Genomic DNA, 24,933 nt, shown 5'->3' with positions numbered 1-24,933 from the left:
CAGATCTTCCCAACCCAGGAATTGAACCCCAGTCTCCTGCATTGCAGGCAGATTCTTTACCAGCTGAACTACCAGGGAAGCCCAGATTTGTCACTACACACCTGTAATACAGCAATACAGACTGACGTACATGGGGGAGACAGAAAGACAGGGAATGTGATGGACCAAATGATGACATTGAAAATTCTACACTGTCAGGGTCTCTAAAACTGCTGTCAAGGGTGGGATCAGGTACCGAATTCCAGCCAATGCCAGCCCTCTTTCTCACCTCTCTTTCCCACTTGTTATTTGGGAGATGCATTCACCACTGAGCAGAGGTACTCTCTATCACCTAGGTTTGCATATATGCCTACAAACGGGAGCTCACCACACTGCTAAGTGTGGCTTACAGCCCGCCAGCCAGATGGAGTGGCAAATGTGGAAGGTGAAAGAGACGGAAGCCATCATTTCCTTCTGGAAGGATCAGCATGTGATGCTAAGTAAGCACAGGAGGTTTTGAAGTTGTCTCTTGACATTTGCATGCCTCAGGTCCATGAAAGGAACTGGTTTCCATGTTCTGGACAGCTTGCAAAGTTCTATGGCTGTTGAAACCACAGCTTACAAACTAGTGACAGCCCATTTCTGACTCTTGCCCCCTTAACCTTTCCAGTGGTTTTGTATTTCCCTGCGTTACATCACTTTTTGCTTGACAAACCTAGAGTGATTTAGTTTTCATGACTGAATTCTGCCTGACAAAACAAACCTAGCACTCATCATTGCGTGATTTTGGGCAAGTGACCTCCACATTCTGGGCCTCAGCTTCCAGGCTATAAAATGACAGGTTTGTAGGATGACCTCTCAGTTTCCTCTTGATTTTAATGTCATGTTAAAAAGCTCCGTGAAACTATCAGTTCTCTCTCTTACAGGTTTGTAAGCAAACAAGGAGGAGAAAGGAAGGGAAACTAGCCTTTTGATAATCTAGATATGTCCTGCAACTGAGGGATGTAGTGCTCTGAGTAGACACAGAATTTCTCTGGTAGCTGAAAGGCAAAATTCCTAACATGAATGGGTTTGATAGAGGCTAGTTAATTTCTGGTCAACTTCTCGCCTGTAAAGAATATTGGCTGCATTATAACTCTGTTATAAAAGTAGTGCTCACCTCACCCAAAATTCCAGGAAAGCCTCCTGCACCTGCCATATTTAAATGGAGACTCATCTGTCCACTTCCGCCACCAAATCTCAACTTCCTCTTTTGTCTTCCAACTGGATAAGAGAAGCATTCATTTGTGTTAAGACATTATCCCATTCAAAGTCTTCTTTAGAAGTCAGGTCCCTTTAGGAGGGTGTTTATGGTGGATGTGATCATCCATTTCTCCATCTAACAGTTAGGTTGGCCAATGTGGTCAGTGGCCCATCTTCAGCTTTACCACTTCACTATGCCCTGGTAACTTCTGACTGTAAATATCAGCACTGCTTGTCTGAGTGCTTTCTCCAAAGTCAAGGAAGGCCAATCTGCTCATGTTCAAGGAGCTTGAAAGTGCCAGAGAATTAACAGGGCGTTGAAAAGCAGAGACATCTCTCTGTCCACAGAGGTCCATATAGTCAAGGTTATTGTCTTCCCGGTGGTCATGTACAGTTGTGAGAGCCAAACTGTAAAGAAGGCAGAGTGCAAGAGAATTGATACCTTTGAACTGTGGTGCCGGAGAAGACTCTTGAGAGCCCCTTAGACAGCAAGGAGATCAAACCAGTCAGTCTTAAAGGAAATCAACCCTACATACTCAATGGAAGGAATGATGCTGAAGCTGAAGCTCCAGTATTTTGGTCACCTGATTCGAACAGCCAATTCATTGGAAAAGTCCTTGATGCTGGAAAAGATTGAGGGCAGGAGGAGAAGAGGGTGTCAGAGGATGAGATGGCTGGATGGCATTACCGATGCAATGGACATGAACTTAGGCAAACTCTGGGAGATGGTGAGAGACAGGGAGGCCTGGTGTGCTGTGGTCCATGGGGTCACAAAGAGTCAGACATAAGTGCTTGAACAACAATGACAGCAACAGGTAACAATCACTAAGTTGGTGAATAAATACCACTTTCTTGCTTCCAGGTGGGATAACGTTAAGCAAGGTGACATATTTCTTATACCGTTTTTTCCAAATTTTTACATACGACTGAAGTTTGATTGTCTATAGTGATAACTTGCTTAATAATGTACTCTTCATTGACTGTCTTTTCTTCTATCCCTTTTTCCCAAATAACCACATACACTTGAATCCTTGTCTCAGGCTCTGCCTCTGAGGGAGCTCAACTAATGTGTGTAGTTCATCAACATGCCAGCCAATTAAATCCAGGAGGCTGTAACAGTGGACATTTTCTAGGTAGAGAGGGGAAATATATTCTGAGTTAGGGTTGAAGAGCAGCCTGTGTCACAGGTGAACAGCATGGAAGTCTGGAGGGGCCAAGGAAAAGCCAGTGAGAGCAGGAAGCAGGTTGGAGAACATGGAATACTTCTTCAGTGTCATCTCACATAAAGCCCAGGCATATAACAAGGGCTCAAAAGTGTTTGTAGTCTTGTTGAGTATCTTCATTTTCTTTGGAACTAGCCCTGGGCATCAGACTATTCATTCATTATTTCATTTTCATTGATTCAGTTACTTATTCAGTAATTCAACAATCAAAATTATTTCCTAAATGCTCATGGTGTGCTAGGGACTGTGCTTGTTGCTGGAATGGAAAAATGACTAGGGCAGAGCCCTTGACCTCAAGGTGCTTCTTGTCAAAAGGCTGTAAATGGAAGCTCCTGCTAGAACAAGGATACCTCTCCATTCAGATTCACTTGGCTGGATCCTTGGTAAAAGGTCTTTGCTTGGCTCTGAAAGAGGTGGGCTGCACACTATTTTGCTCATTCGAGGCAAACAAGAAATAATGTAATGGCAAGAAGCCTCATAAAATGGTTATTTCTATTCCCGGATTGCTCCGGGATTCCATCTAATTTATAAACATTGTTTTATGAAAAATTGAGATCATTCTTGGAAGTGACCAGAGAGAGTGACCTTTGCTTGTTTTGGTGCAGTGTTTGTGTGTGAATGTGTACACGGCTGTTGTTGCTAAGGAGGCGATGGCCAGCCTGGGGTAATGGCTGTCTTTCCACTCTGCACATTTCCTTAGTCAGGGAGGGTGTAACTGACACCCCACCTCCCGCATCCAGTTCTCCCCAGAAAGAAGGAAATGGAGACAGCAGCCTAAAAGAGTGCCTGGGAGAGGCTGAGCTCCCACAGTACAATGAAAATAAATCCCATCACTGCCTCCAGATGCTTTCAGACCCGAATATCTTTGGGCACAGGCTTCATCTAATCTTTTATGAGAGCCAGGTATTAATACCAAGTTCTGTCTCCAAGGATTTGAATCAAATTCCAGAGCTCAGAGCTGTTGGAAGCTTTGGGTGGTGTGCCTGATACGGGGGGAGTCAAGTGAAGTTTAGGAATGACTAACCCCAGGAACAATTAGAAGAAACAGCACTGAGGTAGAGGCACCTTCCAGCTCTGTCACTTAACTTGCTGTGTGGCCCTGGACACATCTCTTCACTTCCCTGAACCTAAAACACACAGCAGCCCCGCCAGGTACTGGGTCAGGTTCTTCCCTTTGTGTGAAGCTCTTTCCTCAGATACCCACCTCTAGGTCACCCCTCCTTTCACTCAAGTTTCTGCTCGTAGTATGTCTCGGTCAAGCAGTCTTCCCTACCCCTCACTTCCCCCTCTCTTTTATTTCCTACCCCTTCCCGGCTTCCCTTTTCTTCACAGGCTTATCATTACCTAAACTTGTGTATATAGCTTTTTGTTAACCACTTTGGTTTTATTTTCCGTCTCCCCATGAAAGCAAAGAGTGCTTTGTTCATTATTGTACCCCTGGTGCCCACGATGATGCCAAGCACATAATGGTTGCTCAACACAGATTGATTAAATCAACATCGATTATGCATCACTATTACTTCCTGTGTATAGTTAGACACTCTGGAGTATACAGGATTCTCCAGAGTGTGTATCCTGGACTAACTCAATAATGGGAAAGCCCAGATTAAACTTAAATGTTCATGAAATGCTCCCATCATAATTTTCCTGACTTGGTTAAGCTTGTAATTGGAAGGATGCACATTTTCCCTTAATATCCACAAATGTCAGTTTTTCCGTGGTGTCGTTTTACCCGCTTCTTCCCACCAGTCGGCCACCATGGTTGGTTTCAGCCTCAGGGCTGTTTTGGAAGTGAATCTTTGGACTCTAGGGTCATTTTTTTTTTCTTTTTGTGGACCGGTAGGGCAGCACGGGGGAAGCTCCCTGCCACTGCTCCTCTGAAAGTCCTTGGAGAAGGTTGTGGTGGGCTGCCCAGCTCCCTGGGGACTTTGCTGGAGCCATCACAGCCGTGAGGTAATGGATGTGACCCTCTCTCATAGCCAGAGCACATACAAGCTAATTTAGAGAGCAAATTTCAAGAAAACTTTGATGTAATTGGTCCCACGAGTCCCTGGGTGGGGCCATGTGGAGAAGACAGCCATTTCACTGGCCTGGCATGGCCTACCTCTGAATTAAACAAAAATTGACTGGTAGGAAGACAGAGGCATGAGCAGCAATGAAATGTCCATGTAGATGGTAGCCTCTCACTTTCTAAGGTCATTGGTGCTTCCTATAAGGGCTAGGCAGAGCTAGAGGTTAAAATAAGAAAATGCAAGTCCAGAGAGGTGAGGAGGCTTATCCAAGGTCACACAGCTTATTGGTGGTAGAGCTGGGATTAAATACTTGTTTATCTTGTTCTGAGCTAGACTGTAGGCAAATTTAAGTCAAGGACTGTGTCTGACCTGGACATCATGGGTTCCTCAGCACCTAGGACAGTGCCTGGTACTTACATATTTGAAACATTCCATACATTTGTACATTCACTAGTTTGAACTAATGTATTTAGGGGAAAAAAGTCAAAAAGACGAGAGACCAGAAGGGTGACTGGCTTATCTCTGAGCCTTTCAGCATTTTCACCTCAGCCCCCAATTACCCTCTATCACAGTTCTCCTCTGGTATTTTTTTTACTAGCATGCCCAAAGGTCTTCTTCCAAGACAGCTTTGAAATACCTCATTTAACGTCACAGTTGAGGAAAGAATCTAAACAATATTGTTTCTCCATTTTAGGGTCTTTTTAAAAAAAAAAAAAGAAACCATTTTTAGGGACTTGCCTGGTGACCCAATGGTTAAAAATCTGCCTTGCAATGCAGAATATGTCAGTTTGATCCCTGGTCAAGGAACTAAGATCCCATGTTCTGTGCAGCTGGAGAGTCTGTTGCACTGCAATAAAAGATCCTGCATGGTGCAACTAGGAGCTGACGCAGTCAAATAAATATATAAAAAAAAGAGGAAACCAATTTTAGGCTTTCATGTCCACATTATACCAACAGGTCGACTGAATCCAAGTCATCAACTCGCTGGCAATAAATTGGCTCAATCAACTGACCAAAGCTGACTAGCTAAATAGCTGTGTCCCTGGAAATATAAAATGATAGGCAGTGTTATGTGGGAAAAATGCAGATTCTGAGTTTGAACCCGGATGTTCTGTGAGTAGAGTAGAGTCTGTGTAGAGTCTGTGACTCTACAGAGCCCAGTAGAGTCTGTGAGTATGCATTTTAACAAGTATCCCAACAAATCAGTTGTAGATGACATTGGGTGCAAAAGACCTCATGCAGGACTCAAGAGATAAAAGTTCTAGTCAGGGACATGCCTCTGTGTAGCTATGTGAACTTGTCCAATTCACTTGATCTCTTTAGACATGACTGTCTTATCTGGATAACCATCATATAATTAGAGCTTGCAAATTAGCAACTCAGTGACTCAATTTGACAGCCAGCAAAGTTTGGTATTGACATTCTTTTCTGAGTTCTAGGTACTCTTACTCTTTTACCCATCACATCTATCAAGCATGTTAAAGTCAACCATAATCCACATCCCAAACTAAATAAATTGTCTATAAAATAGTTGAATTGCAGTTAATTCATTGGTATGTTACACTCTGTAGGAATATAGTTAAATATTAATTTTGATTCTGATATTTTCTTTTTATGTTTTGGAGTCAAACTTTTTTTCCTTTTAGCTCTCAAACATGTTTATAGTCTCTAAAAAAAAAACTAGGTCCTAAATACTATGCTTTTACCAGTACCTACTGCAACCCACTCCAACATTCTTGCCTGGAGAACGCCATGGACAGAGGAGCCTGGTGTGCTACAATCCATCAGGTCAACTGAACAGCAACAGCTAGATGAAGCTGCCCTAATTTTGCTTCATCAACAAATTATTTTAATAGACAGCAAAACTAGCCAGGAGCTAGCTTGATAGGAATACAAGCAGTTTATCCTCAGAGGCCTTGAGCTCAGTCATTTTTACATATTCTTATTTCCTACCTAGCCCTGTAATTGTGATATATTATACTTCAAGATCAAAATTTTAATATGCTTTCCAGGCCAAGCTCTTGTTATTTTATAAATTGTAACTTCCCTGCCTACAGGTCTTACACATCAAATTGACAAGTATATCTGAGGTGCACAATTTGGCTCTATTCTGCCATATAAGATTATCCATTGGTGATACAAAGGACATGCTTGGCTAGATCCGAGCCTTAACCTCTCTATTCACTTGCTTTAAAATGCCAAGGGGATTGACACATAGAGCAACAAACTCTCTAAGCCTGCATGCTGGAGCCATCAAAAAGTTATACAAAGAATATATTCATAATATATATAAGAATATACTCATATATATAATATATTCATAAACTCTCTTCACAAAATATAAACTCAATATGTATGAAGGAATGAAGGGAGGGAGGGAAGAAGCAAGGGAGTGAGGAATGAAGAAAGAAAGGAAGGAAAAAAGAAAAGAAAATTTTAAAATGTTAAAAAATGGAGTATGTTCACTAGGTTGAAATCTTCTGGGGTGTATAATTAGCTCTTGGAAAGGGATCATCACTTGAAACGTAGGGAAAAGAGAAAACACATTTGTAAATAGATTGTAAATAGATTCTGACTTTCAGATTAGTTTCCTCTTACATGGGTACAAGAGTTAAGCATACATGTCTGAGGAGTTCTGGGCACCTTAGTTTCTGAATTATTGGGGCACTGCTTTCACAAGGTCATTTTCTCATTGATGAAACTTAATACCACCATGCCTCACCCAGCTAGACTTTAAGTTCTATGAAGGCAAAAACCATTTCTTTCTTGTTTAGTACTGCATCTCCAGGATCTTGCCAAGAATAGGCTTGCAATAAATGTTTATCAAGTGATTGAACTCAAGTTGCATTTGCAATTTTTATACTACAATCAAGTGGTAGTAAAGAAAATGAGTAGAACTTAACTGCTGTTAGAGAACCTGAAAATAACATTACCACAAGAGACAGATGTATGACTCCAATTAAATAGGTTAGAATTTGTTCTACCAATCTGAGGTTCAGACAGAAATAGTGAAAAATTCATTGGTTATTCAGGTTAATTTTTGGTTATGCAATTGTGTGATTTGTATGTGACTATCATGTTGGAGACATCAATGGAATGTTTCATGCAAGGATGGGCATGATAAAGTACAGAAATGATAAGGACCTAACAGAAGCAGAAGAGAGTAAGAAGAGACGGCAAGAATGCACAGACAAACTATACAATAAAGATCTTCGTAACCCAGATAACTAGGATTCTGTGGTCACTCACCTCAAGCCAGACATCCTGAAATGTGAAGTCAAATGGGCCTTAGGAACCATTACTATTAATACAAACAAAGCTAGTGGAGGTGACAGAATTCTAGCAAAATCCTAAAATCCTAAAAGATGATGCTGTTAAAGTGCTGCATTCAATATGTCAGCAAATTTGGAAAACTCAGCATGGCCACAGGACTGGAAAGTGTCCATTTTCATTCCAATCCCAAAGAATAACAATGCCAAAGAATGTTCAAACTACTGTTCAGTTGCACTCATTTCACATACTAGCAAGGTTATATTCAAAATCCTTCAAGTTAGGCTTCAGCAGTACATGAACTAATAACTTCTAAATGTACAAGCTGGGTTTTGAAAAGGCAGAGGAACCAGAGATCAAATTGCCAGTATTCATCAGATGATGGAGAAAGCAAGGGAATTCCAGAAAAAAACTTATTTCTGCTTCACTGACTAGGCTAAAGCCTTTGACTGTGTGAATCACAAGCTGTGGAAAATTCTTGAAGAGATAGGAGTACCAGCCCACTGAGAAACCTATATGTGGATCAAGAAGCAACAGCTTGAACCAGACATGGAACAACAGACTGGTCCAAATTGGGAAAGGAGTACAACAAGGCTGTATGTTGTCATCTTGCTTATATAACCTGTAGGCAGGGTACAACATGCGAAATACCAGGATGGATGAATCTCAAGTTGGAATCAACATTGCCGGGAGAAATAACAACCTCAGATGTGCAGAGGATACCACTCTAATAGCAGAAAGTATAGAGGAACTAAAGAGCCTCTTAATGAGGGTAAAAGAGGAGAGTGAAAAAGCTGGCTTGAAACTCAATATTAAAAAAAGAAAAAAAACTAAGATCATGGCATCTAGTCACATCACTTCATGGCAAATATAAGGGGAAAAATTGGAAACAGTGACAAACTGTTTTCTTGGGCTCCAAGATTACTGTAGACAGTGACTACCCATAAAATTAAAAGATGCTTGCTCCTTGGAAGGAAAGCTATGACAAACATCTGTGTGTATGTGTCCTCCGTCACTAACTTGTGTCTGACTCTTTGTGACCCCATGGACTCTAGCCCATCAGGCTCCTCTGTCCATGGAATCCCACAGGCAAGAATCCTGGAGTGGGTTGCCATTTCCTCCTCCAGATGATCTTCCCAGCTCAGGGACTGAACCCACGTCTCCTGCATCTCCTAGACAGCATGCTAAAAAGCAGAGACATCACTTCGCTAGCAAAGGTCCATACAGTCAAAGCTATGGTTTTTCCATATGTTAGGATGTGAGAGTTGGACCATAAGGAAGGCTAAGAACCAAAGAATTGTTTTTGAATTGCAGTACTGGAGAAGAGTCTTGAGCATCCTTTGGACTGCAAGAAGATCAACCAGTCAATCCTAAAGGAAGTCAACCTGAATATTAATTGGAAGGCCTGATGCTGAAACTGATCTCCAATACTTTGGCCACTTAATGCGAAGAGATGACTCATTGGAAAAACCCTGATGCTAGGAAAGATTGAAGGCAAAAGAAGAAGGGGGCAGCAGAGGCTGAGATGATTAGACAGCATCACAGACTCAATAGTCATTTGAGCAAACTCCAGGAGATAGTGGAGGATAGAGGAGCCTGGCATGCTGCAGTACATGGGGTCGCAAAAGTTGGACAGGACTTAGCAACTGAACATCAACAACAACAGTTATTGCTCATGCTTAGATCCTGGGCTACATCGCATTATACCAATTCCATTTCAATAGCTACCTGTTTCACATGGAGATGTCAAACTTTTCCATCATCAAAGAAAGTTCTATTGGATAATATTCTTACAGGGAATGTCTTGTTTTTTTTATCAAATAATCTTCTGGTTGATATTGTTGGAACAGGTTTAATTATCTGTATCTCAATTTCTGGGTGAAATAACAATATGGAAGACTATTTAGCACCAAGATTAATCTATGGATAGAAGAAACGCTGCTTGGTAAAGTGAGCTTTGTAGTATATGAATACACATTGTACTTGTTAGAAGCAAAAGATGTTTTTAAAAACTGAAAACTGATTTCTGAAAAACCATAAAGCTAAAATTGACACAAAGCTGAAATATCAGTTCAGTTGCTCAGTCATGTCCGACTCTTTGCGACCCCATGAACCGCAGCATGCCAGGTCTCCCTGTCCATCACCAACTCCCAGAGTCCACCAAAACCCATGTCCATTGAGTTGGTGATGCCATCCAACCATCTCATCCTCTGTCATCCCCTTCTTCTCCTGCCCTCAATCTTTCCCAGCATCAGGGTCTTTTCCAATGAGTCACCTCTTCTTATCAGGTGGCCAAAGTATTGAAGTTTCAGCTTCAACATCAGTCCTTCCAAAGAACACCCAGGACTGATCTCCTTTAGGATGGTCTGGTTGGATCTTCTGGTAGTCCAAGGGATCTCAAGAGTCTTCTCCAACACTACAGTTCAAAAGCATCAATTCTTCAGCACTCAGCTTTTTTTATAGTCCAACACTCACATCCATACATGACCACTGGAAAAACCATAGCCTTTACTAGACGGAACTTTGTTGGCAAAGTAATATCTCTGCTTTTTAATATGCTGTCTAGGTTGGTCATAACTTTCCTTCCAAGGAGTAAGCATCTCTTAATTTCATGGCTGCAATCACTATCTGCAGTGATTTTGGACCCCCCAGAAATAAAGTCTGACACTGTTTCTCCTGTTTCCCCATCTATTTGCCATGAAGTGATGGGACCAGATGCCGTGACCTTAGTTTTCTGAATATTGAGCTTTAAGCCAACTTTTTCACTCTCCTCTTTCACTTTCATCAAGAGGCCCTTTAGTTCTTCCTCACTTTCTGCCATAAGGGTGGTGTCATCTGCATATCTGAGGTTATTGATATTTCTTCCAGCAATCTTGATTCCAGCTTGTGCTTCCTCCAGCCCAGCATTGTCATATATAAAATATTCCATATAATGGTCATTCTTTTGACTTGACAGTTTATATTTTCATTGTAGTTATTAGAACTAAGAAAAATAATCTGTTTATCAAAGTAGATAATCTGCTTATTCAACTACAATATTAAAATATAAGCAAAAGTATAACTAGTATTTTTAGAACATTAGAAAGGAATTTAAAATTATACCTCAGAGTGTGTGTGTGTGTGTGTGTGTGTGTGTGTATTATTTCATCTCTCACCAATAGTCTCATTCTTCAGGTTTGTTTTAACCTTTTACAACTCAGTCTCAACTGTACCCTTTTCATTATTCACAGCACTGGAAAGTTTTTATCCTTTAGAAAAGCATTTCCAAAATAATGGTATACATATTACTTTAGATGGAACATAGACAATTATTTATTTTTAAATTTACACATTAGAAAAATAATTATTCCTCCAAAACAATGAATTTTCAGATATTAAGTTTTTTAAAAATAATTTATACAAAAGTATAAGACAATTTATGAAAAATACTGGATAAATCTTGATAGAAAAAAACCAGGAAGTTAGTATGTTTATGAATGACTACGGTTTAGAAAATACTACTCTTAGAAAATACAGTCTATCAGACTGTCCCTTACATGTGATGACTGGAAGAAAAACACACAATGTAAAAGTTGTGGGGTTTGGTTTTATGTAGGAACTTTACTGAAGACTATAGCCTGGGAAACAACCTCTTAGTAGCTCTGAGGGGACTTCTCCAAGAGGGAGGGGAGAAAGCAGCATATATATGGTTTTTAGCTAGGGAATACCTACAGTCAAGCAGACATTTGGGTAAAAGATTACTGCTGGGCACAGAGAATAGATATCTCAGTTAATGATTTTAGAGTGTTTCTGTGTATGGGAAGATGCAAGAACCTGAGTTCATTAAAATTCTCCCTGAGATATACATCTAAGGGACCTATTTTTCCAAAACACAGAGTGCTTCATCTGGGATTTTTTCGGGCGTGAGTTCCTTTCAGGGTGCACTGTAGGTCTGCAGCTGCACTGGCTCATGACTTAGTCTTTGTAGAACAGGATGGAGAGCAACGGTCTTCATTTTACAGTCCTCCCTATTGGTCATAAATGCATATGGAAGGCACTTCATGACCAATTTGTCTCATAGTGCTAGGAAGGCTACTTCATAAATCAGGTAAGGGTTTCTTTGATAGGTTATTCAATGTGCTACAATGGGACTGGACTCTGTTAGTAGTAGCCATAAAAATCTCTGGACCACCTGTCTTTACTAGCCTGTTATGGTCCAGGAAATGATTCTCCCTAGTTGCTTCTTCCCATATTTATAAGTATAAATTTATAAGTATAACTTAGAGTTATACTATTACAATAATCTTAATTGTAAATGGAACTATGTTTTGGGGCAATCATTTTAAGTATCTTAGTCATCATTATTTTTGTCAGAGACTTGGTCATGCATTAGGTAATACGTAAAACAACGATATTATAAAATTGGCAAAATACAATATATAATATAGCTAGTAGCACAAATTAGGTCACACACAAGAATTTAAGCCAAGAGTTTTCATTAGATGCAGTCCAGTATAATCCCAGTTGTCTGATCCAGTCTGTTCTGTACCCATTGCTATTTTTAAAGATAATGATATATTTGCATTGTTTATAAGGCATCCAGCCCAGTTTCCTAGGGTTATTAGGCTGATTATCCTTTGTATGATCTAATTACCCTGATGTAATGGGGCCTTTAAACCTAAATACTATAACCTGGTCTTACCCATACAAATCCATCCCATAACTTAGGGGGAGTCCCTCATAATAAGTGGGTGGTTATGATTTTTGACTGAAATTTAGCTCATTGCTCTAATTTAGTTTCAGTAACTTTTAAAGAAAAGTCACATATATGGCCAGAGTCATAGCAAGCATGATTGACTAGCCAAATAACAGGATCTTATCTAGTAATATCAATAGTGGCCTGAAAAGAAGTATAACTTCTTATTTCTAAAATAACTTTCTGACAACCATCTAATCAGAGCCTTGGAGAAGAGAAATCCACCAAGGTAAACCAGAAATACTAGACGTAGGTAATTTACTATGAAGTCAACAACTGGATTCATTTTTAAGCTCTGCATAGGGTCATGCCCATGATAGAAAAACATTCGATTCATATGCAAGATGTTCGAGAAATCAAGAAAATAGTGTAAATAATTGTATGGGTCAAGTCTAGCACCTTGGGATAACTGTCTACTTCTGGTGTCATCTTCTGGTCCTGGCATAAGTGTCATTTCTCCTCTATATGAACATTGTTTTAAGGTGATTTTGAGGTCAACAGTCCTCTCTATGGGCTTCCCAGGTGGCGCTAGTGGTAAAGAACCCGCCTATGTGGTTCTATGGGCTTCCCAGGTGGCGCTAGTGGTAAAGAATGCAGGAGACATAAGAGACACAGGTTCGATCCCTGGGTTGGGAAGATCCCCTAGAGGAAGGCATGGCAACCCACTCCAGTATTCTTGCCTGGAGAGTCCCATGGACAGAGGAGCCTGATGGACTACAGCCCATAGGGTCTCAAAGAGTCAACCACAACTGAAGCAACTTAGCATGCATGCACATCCTTGCTATAGACTAGTCCAGTGCAGGGTCCCCTTTAAATTGGGAAAATAGAAACCTAGGTGTCAGTTTCTTTCATGTTTCCCCACTGCACTTGAGCTAGTTAAAAGTACTTGCTAAGGACCTTTCAAAGGGAGTTCTTTACATGGTATCTGTTCCAGTATATATACTCTCCTGGTTGCAGGTCATGGGCATCTAATCCTCATCTAAAGATAGATACTTTTTTTAAAAAAAGATAAGCTTCAAAAACAAGCTTAGAATGTGCTTTTAATAATTCAATTAAACTTTACAATAATGCAACATAGTTACAAGGAGTCACTTAGGAAATCAGTTCAGTTCAGTCGCTCAGTCGTGTCCGACTCTTTGTGACCCCATGAATCTCAGCATGCCAGGCCTCCCTGTCCTTCACAAACTCCCAGAGTTCACTCAGACTCACATCCATTGAGTCAGTGATGCCATCCAGCCATCTCATCCTCTGTTGTCCCCTTCTCCTTTTGCCCCCAATCCCTCCCAGCATCAGAGTCTTTTCCAATGAGTCAACTCTTCGAATGAGGTGGCCAAAGTACTGGAGTTTCAGCTTCAGCATCAGTCCTTCCAAAGAAATCCCAGGGCTTATCTCCTTCAGAATGGACTGGTTGGATCTTCTTGCAGTCCAAGGCACTCTCAAGAGTCTTCTCCAACACCACAGTTCAAAAGCATCAATTCTTTGGCACTCAGCCTTCTTCACAGTTCAACTCTCCCATCCATACATGACTACTGGAAAAACCATAGCCTTGACTAGACAGAACTTTGTTGGCAAAGTAATGCCTCTGCTTTTGAATATGCTGTCTAGGTTGGTCATAACTTTCCTTCCAAGGAGTAAGCGGCTTTTAATTTCATGGAAATAAGTCTTAGCCTCTAAATACAAAACTCAAAGACAATTAAAAGGCAGTTAACAACAATGGACAATTGCACTCATCTCACACGCTAGTAAAGTAATGCTCAAAATTCTCCAAGCCAGGCTTCAGCAGTACGTGAACTGTGAACTTCCAGGTGTTCAAGCTGGTTTTAGAAAAGGCAGAGGAACCAGAGATCAAATTGCCAACATTCACTGAATCATGAAAAAAAGCAAGAAAGTTCCAGAAAAACATGTATTTCTGCTTTATTGACTATGCCAAAGCCTTTGACTGTGTGGATCACAATAAACTGTGGAAAATTCTTCATGAGATGGGAATACCAGACCACCTGACCTGGCTCTTGAGAAACCTATATGCAGGTCAGGAAGCAACAGTTAGAACTGGACATGGAACAACAGACTGCTTCCAAATAGGAAAAGGAGTACGTCAAGGCTGTATATTGTCACCCTGCTTATTTAACTTATATGCAGAGTACATCATGAGAAACGCTGGGTTGAAAGAAGCACAAGCTGTAATCAAGATTGCCAGGAGAAATATCAATAACCTCAGATATGCAGATGACACCACCCTTAAGGCAGAAAGTGAAGAGGAACTAAAAAGCCTCTTGATGAAAGTAAAAGAGGAGAATGAAAAAGTTGGCTTAAAGTTCAACATTCAGAAAATGAAAATCATGGCATCTGGTCCCATCACTTCAGGGGAAATATATGGGGAAACAGTGGAAACAGTGTCAGACTTTATTTTGGGGGCTCCAAAATCACTGCAGATGGTGATTGCAACCATGAAATTAAAAAAGACTCTTACTCCTTGGAAGGAAAGTTATGACCAACCTAGATATTAAAAAGCAGAGACATTACTTTGCCAACAAAGTTCCATCTAGTCAAGGCTATGGTTTTTTCAGTGGTCATATATGGATGCGAGAGTTGGACTGTGAAGAAAGCTGAGCGCCGAAGAATTGATGCTTTTGAACTGTGGTGTTGGAGAAGACTCTTGAGAGTGCCTTGGACTGCAAGGAGATCCAACCAGTGCATCCTAAAGGAGATCAGTCCTGGGTGTTCATTGGAAGGAATGATGCTAAAGCTGAAACTCCAATACTTTGGCCACCTCATGCGAAGAGTTGACTTATTGGATAAGACTCTGAAGCTGGGAGGGATTGGGGGCAGGAAAAGGGGATTACAGAGGATGAGATGGCTGGATGGCATCACTGACTCGATGCACATGAGTTTGGGTAAACTCTGGGAGCTGGTGATGGACAGGAAGGCCTGGCGTGCTGTGATTCATGGGGTTGCAAAGAGTCGGACATGACTGAGCAACTGAATTGAACTGAACTGAACAACAGTGGAACTTAATATTCACTGAAACATTTTTTTTCTCTAAAATTGACCCTTATTTCCATCAAATATAGCCAGATTAAGACTATTTGTTGTCAAAGTAATTCTGGTTTCAATAAATTTGGTTTGATTACTACACAAGTGTAATTGATCATATAAGCTCTTTTAAATTGTCTTCACTGGAACTTTTCATCAGGAATCTCAAATTGAACTTAAAAGGCCTCTCAAGGCAAGGAAAGCTATGACAAATACTTGCCATCAGATTTTGCTTACAGTGCCTGCATATTTAGGTGAATTCTTCTCTTCTTGAGGTTCCCCAACTATTTTGAGGTTCTTACATTTGCCAAGAAGTGACCTTCATTATTCACCTTGTAAGGATGCAGAGAATCCTGTGAGCAAGTTACCAGGTTGTTTTGCCAAAGGGGCTTTTTGGTTCCCAAAGTCTACCTTAGTTCTTTAACTGGTCATACTTGGTTTTGCATATATTCTCAAATATATCATTGCATTCAAAACCTTGGTGATACAATGTTTCCAATTATGTCCTAGGAAGAACAGATTCTTATTGAACTTAATGCAAATAACAATATGGTCACAAAAATAAGAATACTCACTAAGAGTTTCAAATTCTAGAGAGATCAGATTCAGGTACCTCTTTGACCATCACAGAATAAAACTCAGGATCAACCAAGATGGAAGATCTGAGACAGGAAAGACTTACTGAGTTACTTGGACTTGACGAGGAGGCAGATGGACATAAGGGTCCCTTGCTGGTACCATGGCTCTGGACCCTCATAGAGTTGTGGAGAAGAAGAGAAATCTGCTCTGGGTTCTTTTATGGTCACCCAAAACTTTTGACTGAAAAAAATAAAATGCACAATGTAAGAGTTGTGGGTTTTGGTGTTTTATTCAGAGACTTTCAGTTCAGTTCAGTTCAGTCACTCAGTCGTGTCCGACTCTTTGCAACCCTGTGGACTGCAGCACCTCAGGCTTCACTGTCCATCACCAACTCTTGGAGCTTGCTCAAACCCATGTCCGTTGAGTCAGTGATCCCATCCAACCATCTCATCCTCTGTCATCCCCTTCTCCTTCCACCTTCAATCTTTCCCAACATCAGGGTCTTTTCCAATGAGTCAGTTCTTTGTATCAGGTGGCCAAAGTATTGGAACTTCAGCTTAGCAACAGTCCTTCCAAAGAATATTCAGGATTGATTCCTTTAGGATGGACTGATTTGATCTTCTTGCAGTCCAAGGGACTCAGAGACTTTACTGAAGACTATAGCCTGGGAAACAGTCTCTCAATAGCTCTGAGCAAACTGTCCCCAGGAGCGGGAGAAGCCATCATATATATGATTTTCGGCTGGGGAATACCTGCATTCAAACACACATCTAAGTAAAGATAACTGTTAGTGATAAAGATAGATATATTAGTTAACCATTTTAGAGTATTTCTATGTTTGGAAAGATGCAAGAATCTCGTCTCATTAAACTTCTTCCTGAGATATATATCAACTATCTAGGGGGCCTGTTTTCCCAAAACACAGAATGCCTCATCTGGCTTTTTGTCCTGAATTCCTCTCAGGGATTCCCAGGTGGCCCAGTGGTGAAGAATCCGCCTGCCAATGCATGAGACTCAAGAGACCTGGGTTTAATCCCTGGGTTGGGAAGATCCTCTGGAGAAGGGAATGACAACCCACTCCAGTATTCTTGCCTGGGAAATCCCATGGACAGAGTAGCCTGGTGGGCTACAGTCTATGGGGTCACATAGAGTCATACACAACTGAGCAACTGAGCACATATGCTCACGCCTCTCAGGGTGCACTGTTGGTCAGCGACTACAGTGGCTAATGACTTGATCCTTGTATAATTGGATGGTGAGCAATACTTTTTGTTTTGCAGATGTTGTAACTTTATTCTAAAAAGGCCTTGTGTTGGTCAGAGGTACCAGTCTTATTCCAGCTTTAATTCTCCAACATTATTTAGAATCTCAGTCTTATTTTTGGATTCCCATGAAGAGGTATTTCCCCATTTTCTCAGAACACTCGATTTTCTGTTTAGCTTCCCTGCTGAAGCCTGTGAATTTCTAGTTTTACCTCTCTACCTTTCCTTTTCTTCTAGAGAAAACTCAGTTCTGACTGGTACTTGATATACTTTTTTAAAAAATTAATTTATTTTTAAATTGAAGGATAATTGCTTTACTGAATTTTGTTGTTTTCTATCAAACATCAACATGAGATATACTTTAAATATACGCTTTAGTCTTGGTTGAGTAGTATTAACTTTGAGAACAGATTAAATGACAAGAGCCTTCTCATCAAATTAACTTCCCATCCGAGTTAGAAGATGTCTTCCCTGCAAGACTTCTCAGAACATTTCATACGCTTTTCTGGTAAAATCTCAGATGTTAACTTTGATTAAACCAGAGTTGCCTAAACTTGTTTAATTGTAGAACCATTTCTTCAAATATAGTACTTCTCGAGTCAATCATTTGGGAAACATTACTTAAAAGGCTTGTGTTTGAAAGCCAGGAGTTCAGAAAGCCAGTTGGTTCCTTCAAGGTGCTTTTCTGTGTAAGGTTATGCTGCCCCCAGGTGGTCAGAAAGGTCTTGGTCAGAAACCTGGAGTTTAAAGAGCCAAGGTGTCTCCACAGGTGCAATTAAGAGAAAGTGAAATGCACACACACACACACAAATGTTTTTCTGTTCAGACATATCTTAAAATAATTTGGAAAAAGAGCTCTTTATTAAAACACTAAGTATAAAATAGATATCGCCAGGCAGAGGGTACTAAAAGCTAAGGCTGTAAGTCACCTCCCATGAAAAGACATTGTCATTTCATTTTTATATGTCCTGATTGGAACCCTCCACGCACATACAACAAGGTAATTGACAAATGTTTGCAAACTAAATGATTGCCTGGTTGATTTCTCTCAATGAGAGGCAAGAAATCCAACTGAGTTCTTTCTCTCCAATCTGCCCTTTAGGGATCTCAAGCAACTGCTGCAGATCTATATAAGATTTCAGGTAATATGGCTTAGATTAAAATTCAAAGGTTATGGACAGTTAACTAGCAAATTCAATTAAGCAAAATAGCTAACTCTAAAAAATTACAATCCAATAATTAAGTTTTTCTCCAAAAGAGCCATCTGAGAATGTGGGTGATGGGACAGTGGTTCTCAGCAGGATCATATTGAAGAAGTTCCTACTTTCCAAGTATTTATAATCATTTGTGTTCTTGTTCTCTTTCTATTCCCTTTCCCACCCTTCCTCCTCCTTCCTTTCTCCTTCTTTCCCCGATCTCCTCTCTTTCCTCCCCTTTCTCCTCCGCTTCCTCTTCTTCTACATAAGTCCTTTTCTTGAGTACAGTTGGGAATGTAGCCATAAATGCAGTGATCTAAATGCCAATACTAAAAATTTGGGCATTGCTTCATTAGGGACCTTTCAGTTATAAGTGACAGTAAATGACTTCCATCGTATTAGGCAGAAGTAAGAGACATATTGGAAACATCCTGGATCGCTGAGCAACCAATTTGTAGAAGAAATGGAAGCAGAAAAGGTCAAGATTCTTCGGCAGCAGAAACTGGTGGACATTCTGTCATGCACCATTAACGGTATTCATTTTTAATGACAATTTCTCTGTCTCTCTGTTTTCAATTTCAAGTTCTAGAGCAAGAAGAGCTAATTGTCCAAACTGAGATAACACGTGCGCTGAATGTTTTCTGTTTTCTTTTCCAGATCCATTCTCTATTCTCCTCCATCCTCTCCCATGCCCCAGGGAGGTCAACCTGTATGGACTGAATCACGGGTCTCTTGTCCTCTTACTTGCAGTTGGGTTCGGCTGATGGAAAGCACTGTGGGAGACTGGAGGGAGATAGAAGGGAGGAGAGTAACTGTGGGTATTTGGTACCTCCCCCCACTCAAAGTCATAGCTCCTGGCAGAGCTCTTTCCTTTTATGTCTGGGGCCAAGGTATTGCCTATGCTTTCTCAGTTTCCTTATACCCTGTCCACTCTATCTAGAGTGTATGTATGTGCTAAGCTGCTTTAGTCATGTCCAGCTCTTTGTGACCCTATGGACTATAGCCCACCAGGTTCCTCTGTCCATGGGATTCTCCAGGCAAGAATACTGGAGTGGGTTGCTATACCCTCCTCCAGGGGATCTTCCCAACCCAGGGACTGAGTTTTTCTGCATAGGCACATCTGTTCGTTACCACTAGTGCCACCTGGGAAGCCCAGCTAGCATATCTAGTTCCAATATTAAACTCTTCCTGATTTACCCAATTTAGTATCTCTTCTATTTACTGCTGGGATCTGATAGATACCAGAAATCAACCACAGAATTCACCTGGCAATTATTTAACCTCTCTGGGCTGTAGTCTCCTCAGCTGAAAGATTAGATCAGTACCTCACAGGGTTATGGTGAGCCTTCAATGGGTTAATAATACATGTAAAGCTTGGGCTACAAAGCCTCTCAATAAGACTAGGCTATTATTTTTATTTTGTATTTGCAGCTTGGTTATTTTAAATATATAAATGTAAATCTGGTTTAAAATATTCTCTTTCTGAGAATTTTCACACACTTTTCAAAAAGAAAAAAAAAAAAAATATGAGTGTGCCCACTTGGGGCAGGAGAGGGTGGGACCACGATGGCTGTGGAGCCCTGGCCAGCGTAGGGAAGTATCAGGTTCTCAGTGGGGATGCACTGATATTCAGATCTCAGAGGTGGACTGTGAGCAGTTCATCCACCCACTCATCACCCTTCACTGCTTGAGCACCGAGAGAGTGGGTCTTCTGCAGAGCACCACCAGCAGACATTGCCCTTTCTTCTCCATGGAGCAACACTACTGCTGACCCATCCTTCAAGATAAAAAATACTCCTATAAGGAAAATAGTTCTCTTTCCAGGGAAAGCTATGGACCCAGGAACACTGCCTGACTGGTTTGCTTACTCTCCGTAGCCCAAAGCCATAATGTCTGCTCTTAACTTCTGTGCTCCAGATCTGTGTTGTCCTAGAAAGGAAGAGACAAGCTGAGAAAGCACCACTCCTGGGACACGGTTCCATTTGTTTAGCAAGGATTTTTTTTTTCCCCTAGGAGAAGTTACAGCAGTCCTAATGTTGAGGAGTGTCATTCCAGAGACGCAAGATGGCTCAGCTGACAAAGAATGAGCCACAAAGACAGACAGACCCGAGTTCAAATCCTAATCCAGTCAATTAAAGTGAAAGTGAAAATCGCTCAGTTGTGTCCAACTCTTTGCTACCCCATGGACTCTATAGTCCATGAAATTCTCCAGGCCAGAATACCGGAGTGGGTAGCCTTTTCCTTCTCCAGGAGGTCTTCCTAACCCAGGGATCGAACCCAGGTCTCCCTCATTGTGGGCAGATTCTTTACCAGCTGAGCCACAAGGGAAGCCCTTCAGTCAATTACTAGCTGGATAATCTTGGGCAAGTTACTCACCGTCTCTGGGCCAAAGGATCCTTATCAGTACTATGGGGGATACTTTCTGTGAATTCTAAATTAATCCTCAAAACAATCTATGCTGTAATGTCTACCATTGCCCCTCCTATATTGTACAGATTATGTAACTAAGGTTCGAAAGTGTTAAGTGATTTTCCCAAAGTCACATAAGCCCATGAATAGACTCAGAATTTGACGTGGGCAGCCTGATCTCAGACAGTAAAGCGTCTGCCTGCAATGCGGGAGACCCAGGTTCGATTCCTGGGTTGGGAAGATTCCCCTGGAGAAGGAAATGGCAATCCACTCCAGCAATCTTGCCTGGAAAATCCCATGAATGGAGGACTCTGATAGGCTACAGTCCATGGGGTCGCAAAGAGTCGGACACGACTGAGCAACTTCACTTTCACTTTCACAGCCTGATCTCAGAGCCCCCCCTCCTAACCCTTTTGTTGAGCGGCCTCAGTATTTGGCTGTAAGACACAGCAAGGCAGATCCACATTCCAGGATGTCTACTTGAGTTGAACTGATGAGTTAATTAGCAAAGCAAGCGATCTGATTGATTTAGGCATATCGCATCCACCAGAGATGTAAGTATCCTGTAGACCAGAGCTTCTCAACCCCTGGAGAGTGTTATAATCACTTAGAGAACTTTTCAAAAAATACCAATTCCTGGGCCCCACTGAAAGATTCTTATTTAATTGCTCTAGGGTGGAGTCTGGGTGTAGAAAAATTTTAAAGCTACCTAGGTTATTCTAATGCACAGCCAGTGTTGAGAATCACTGATGTAGGGTTTTTAATGGACACTTGATGTTGCCACTAAGTCTTGGAGTCCCTTCGGGATTGGGTCTGTTTATCTTGACATTTAGTTCTGAATTAATTAGCTGATCCTCATACATTAGGCAATAATACGTTGTGTAAATTCTGACTTAGGGTACTGCTTTGCATTGAAATATGAGACTTTCCAAGGAGACTTATTTTTCTCTATTACCAAGTGTAGTCAAGTTTCCTTTGGAAAATGGCAACATCGAAATCCTTTCCTACTAATCATGTATTACAAACAAAAAAATTGCTTTGAAACATTGCAAGGCAGCCAACACCATTCAGTAAATTACACCATGTAACTGGCTTAGGCCTCATTAGGCTTGCCCTCTCTGGCTTTATCAAGGGAACAGCCACTTCTCTTTGCAATCCCTTATGGGAATGGATTTCTTCACTTTTCTCTGAAAGGTCAGTACGTCCCCCTTTCCTGTATTCCTCATCAACTAGTGGCAGCTCAGCCTTTTGTTATCTTCTGGTGCAGCTCCCTTATTTACTTCCAAATAAGAGATGTCTGCAATTTTAAACAATCTATGGTTATTTTGAATAAGGATCATTCTAGTGAATCCTGTTAGCTATCTAGCCAGCATTTCCCTTGCTCTTTCCCAGCAGGTCATGGTTTTTGCTGAGTGATCATTGCCCTCCCCTTCATGGTCTGAGTGTGCTCAGTATTCCTTTGTGCTCCCTCTTCCATTTGCTCCTCCAAATCCGTCTTTATCCTTCTCCATTCTGACCTGGGCATGCATTGGTGGGATTAATGGATCTCTGGCCCTGTGAATTTCAGCAACCGGAAGAAGAGTAAGGTTGCAGTATTTACTCTGTTGGCTTTCTCCATGGCTAAGTAATTGCAGGCTGACAGCATCCCTTTATGAATGGACAAAGATCCTCTTGGGTCGCCCTCACCATCCAATGCCCTGGGCGTGTGTTCTAATAAGAGCTTTGGACTGCTCAGGCTGAGGGGCAATGGTGGCTCTCTGTTGTTGTCAGCCCCTGGGCACTGCACTAGCCATTGCTGAGTTTCTTCAGCTTTGCCCACAACCTCATAAATGACCACTTGATTAAATTTTCCTCATCTAACCGGTTCTAATATGCCACCTACTTCCTGCTGTAACCCTAAGATGTCACATGACTCACATCTCCAGTTTTAAGGGCTGGATCCTGACTACTTTAGTCACAGCATCCCATTTACCAGCAATCAATTCAGACACCCCAGATGAAGGCACTCAGTGCATGGTACTTCCTTAACAAATGTTTCTGATCCAGAGATGGGCACCTAATTTACTTAGGCAGGCTAATTAGATGGAAGGTGTTTCCTATTCCATCCAGGCTGCCATAAGAAAACACCACAGACTGGGTAGCTTATAAACAACAGAGGAACTTCCCTGGTGATCCAGTGGTTAAGACTGCCTTCCAATGCAGGGACTGTGGGTTTGATCCCTGGTTGGGGAGCTGAGATCCCACATACCTCAAAGTCAAAAAACCAAAACAGAAACAATATTGTAACAAATTCAATGAAGACTTTAAAAAATAGTGCATATCAAAAAAAATCTGTAAAATAAATAACAGAAGTATATTTCTAACAGTTATGGAGGCTGCAGAGTCCAAGATCAAGGCACCAGAGTTCTGGTGAGAGGGCTCCAGTGAAAGCCTGCTTTCTGATTCTTAGCCAGTGTTTTCTAGCTGTTTCCTCTAGCTGTCTCCCTTTCCATGATCTCTGTGAGGTCTCTTTGAAAAAGTGGAAGTGTTAGTCATTCAGTCGTGTCCAACTCTTTGTGACCCCATGGACGGTAGCCCACCAGGATCCTCTGCCCATGGAATTCTCCAGGCAAGAATAAAGTGGATTAGGCATGCCCTCCTACAGGGGATCTTCCCGACCCAGGGATTTCACCTGGGTCTCCTGCCTTGCAGGCAATTTCTTTACTATTTGAGCCACTGAAGATCTCTGTAAGGTCTCTTTAAGGAATGCTGACCCCACTCATGAGGGCTCCATCCTCATGACCCAAGCAGCTCCCAAGGGTCCCATCTTGCCGGGGTCCAGCCCCGGCTGATCCAGGGTATTCGAAGCGGGGACGGCGTCGGCGAGGATCAGGATACAATAGCTTCAATTAGATATTAGTTAAAGATGTAAGGAGTAATAGAATGAGGATAGCTCAGTAGGAAAATTCAGTGGAGAAAAGAGGCTGAGTAGCTTGGTTTACGCGGGAGACCAATAAAACTTCAAGACAAGAAGTTTGCACCACTTACGTAGGCCGCAGGCGTCCTTCCGTTCTCCCAAAGGAAAGGAGACACTGAGGCCTCCCTGGTCGGATCTTAGAAGCCCAGGCAAAATTAGTAAGCATGGCGGGTTCCACACTCCAGATGGAGACTCAGCCAGAGTGAGAGAGAGAGCGACATGGGGAGACCAGTACTTTGAGAAACTGATCCCAATTCTTTATTTTCAATGGTCTACTTTTATACACTGAGATGTTATGTAAAAGTCACGCGGGGTCAGCAGTCCTGACTTTTATCAAAGTCAGGTGCTTCATACAAATGTATACAGAGGTCTTAGGGGTGTTACATCATCTTCTGGCCAGGGGGCCTGCTGACAATTTATGACCCTCTCCTTGTGACAGCGGTCAGTCAACCAGGACACTTATTTCTCCAGGGGTGATTATTCTTAAAACAGATGCCACCCAAATAAAGTTACATTCCTATAGGGTGAGGGTGTAGTGGGTTTTAGTTAAGGAAAGAATTTAGCCTAAGGTCTAACATGATTAATATCAAAAGTTAATACTTATTTCTTCTATATATTCATTAATGTGTGTAAGGGCAGGGGATGTGGAGACTTAGCAACAAACATTGGCTCAACAAATGAAAAACCCTTCACCAACACAATTTCTAATCAGCCCATTATACTTATACTAATAGTTTTCTAACTTTTCTAAGGAACCTGTTTTTAGAAGGTTTAAAGCATCTCGTGCCTCTCACGGTTGGGAGGCTGTGAGCAATCACATGTGCCGGAACAAGCCTGTCAGGCAGGCCAGAGAACCTTCAGAGGAGTTTGTAGGTTAAAACACTCTTGTTACGCCCAGGAGTTTTTATTAACTGGAGCTCTAGGTTAACTCCTTCTCTGAAAGAGGTGGTGGGGGACAGCCCCCCATAAAGTCAGAGGTGTAGGTGAGAGCACAAAGTAGTAAAGTAGGCAGGCTCTGGTTATGGGGGTAGATGCTT

The 24,933-nt window shown here is 41.5% G+C and overlaps 1 long non-coding RNA gene across 1 annotated transcript in view; it reads left to right on the top strand.

The window, feature by feature from the left end:
* The window catches only part of LOC138987809 (uncharacterized), a 55,054-nt gene extending 35,057 nt beyond the window's left edge, over nt 1-19,997 (top strand). The window contains exons 2-3 of the long non-coding RNA XR_011464101.1: nt 18,934-19,064; nt 19,189-19,997. This is a non-coding gene — a long non-coding RNA (uncharacterized lncRNA). The remainder of the gene's footprint in view (nt 1-18,933; nt 19,065-19,188) is intronic.
* Nucleotides 19,998-24,933: the final 4,936 nt, after the last annotated feature.

This window comes from Bos mutus, chromosome 5 (assembly GCF_027580195.1).
Source record: "Bos mutus isolate GX-2022 chromosome 5, NWIPB_WYAK_1.1, whole genome shotgun sequence".
Taxonomy (NCBI): Eukaryota; Metazoa; Chordata; class Mammalia; order Artiodactyla; family Bovidae; genus Bos; species Bos mutus.
This window is presented reverse-complemented; position numbering and strand designations above follow the sequence as displayed.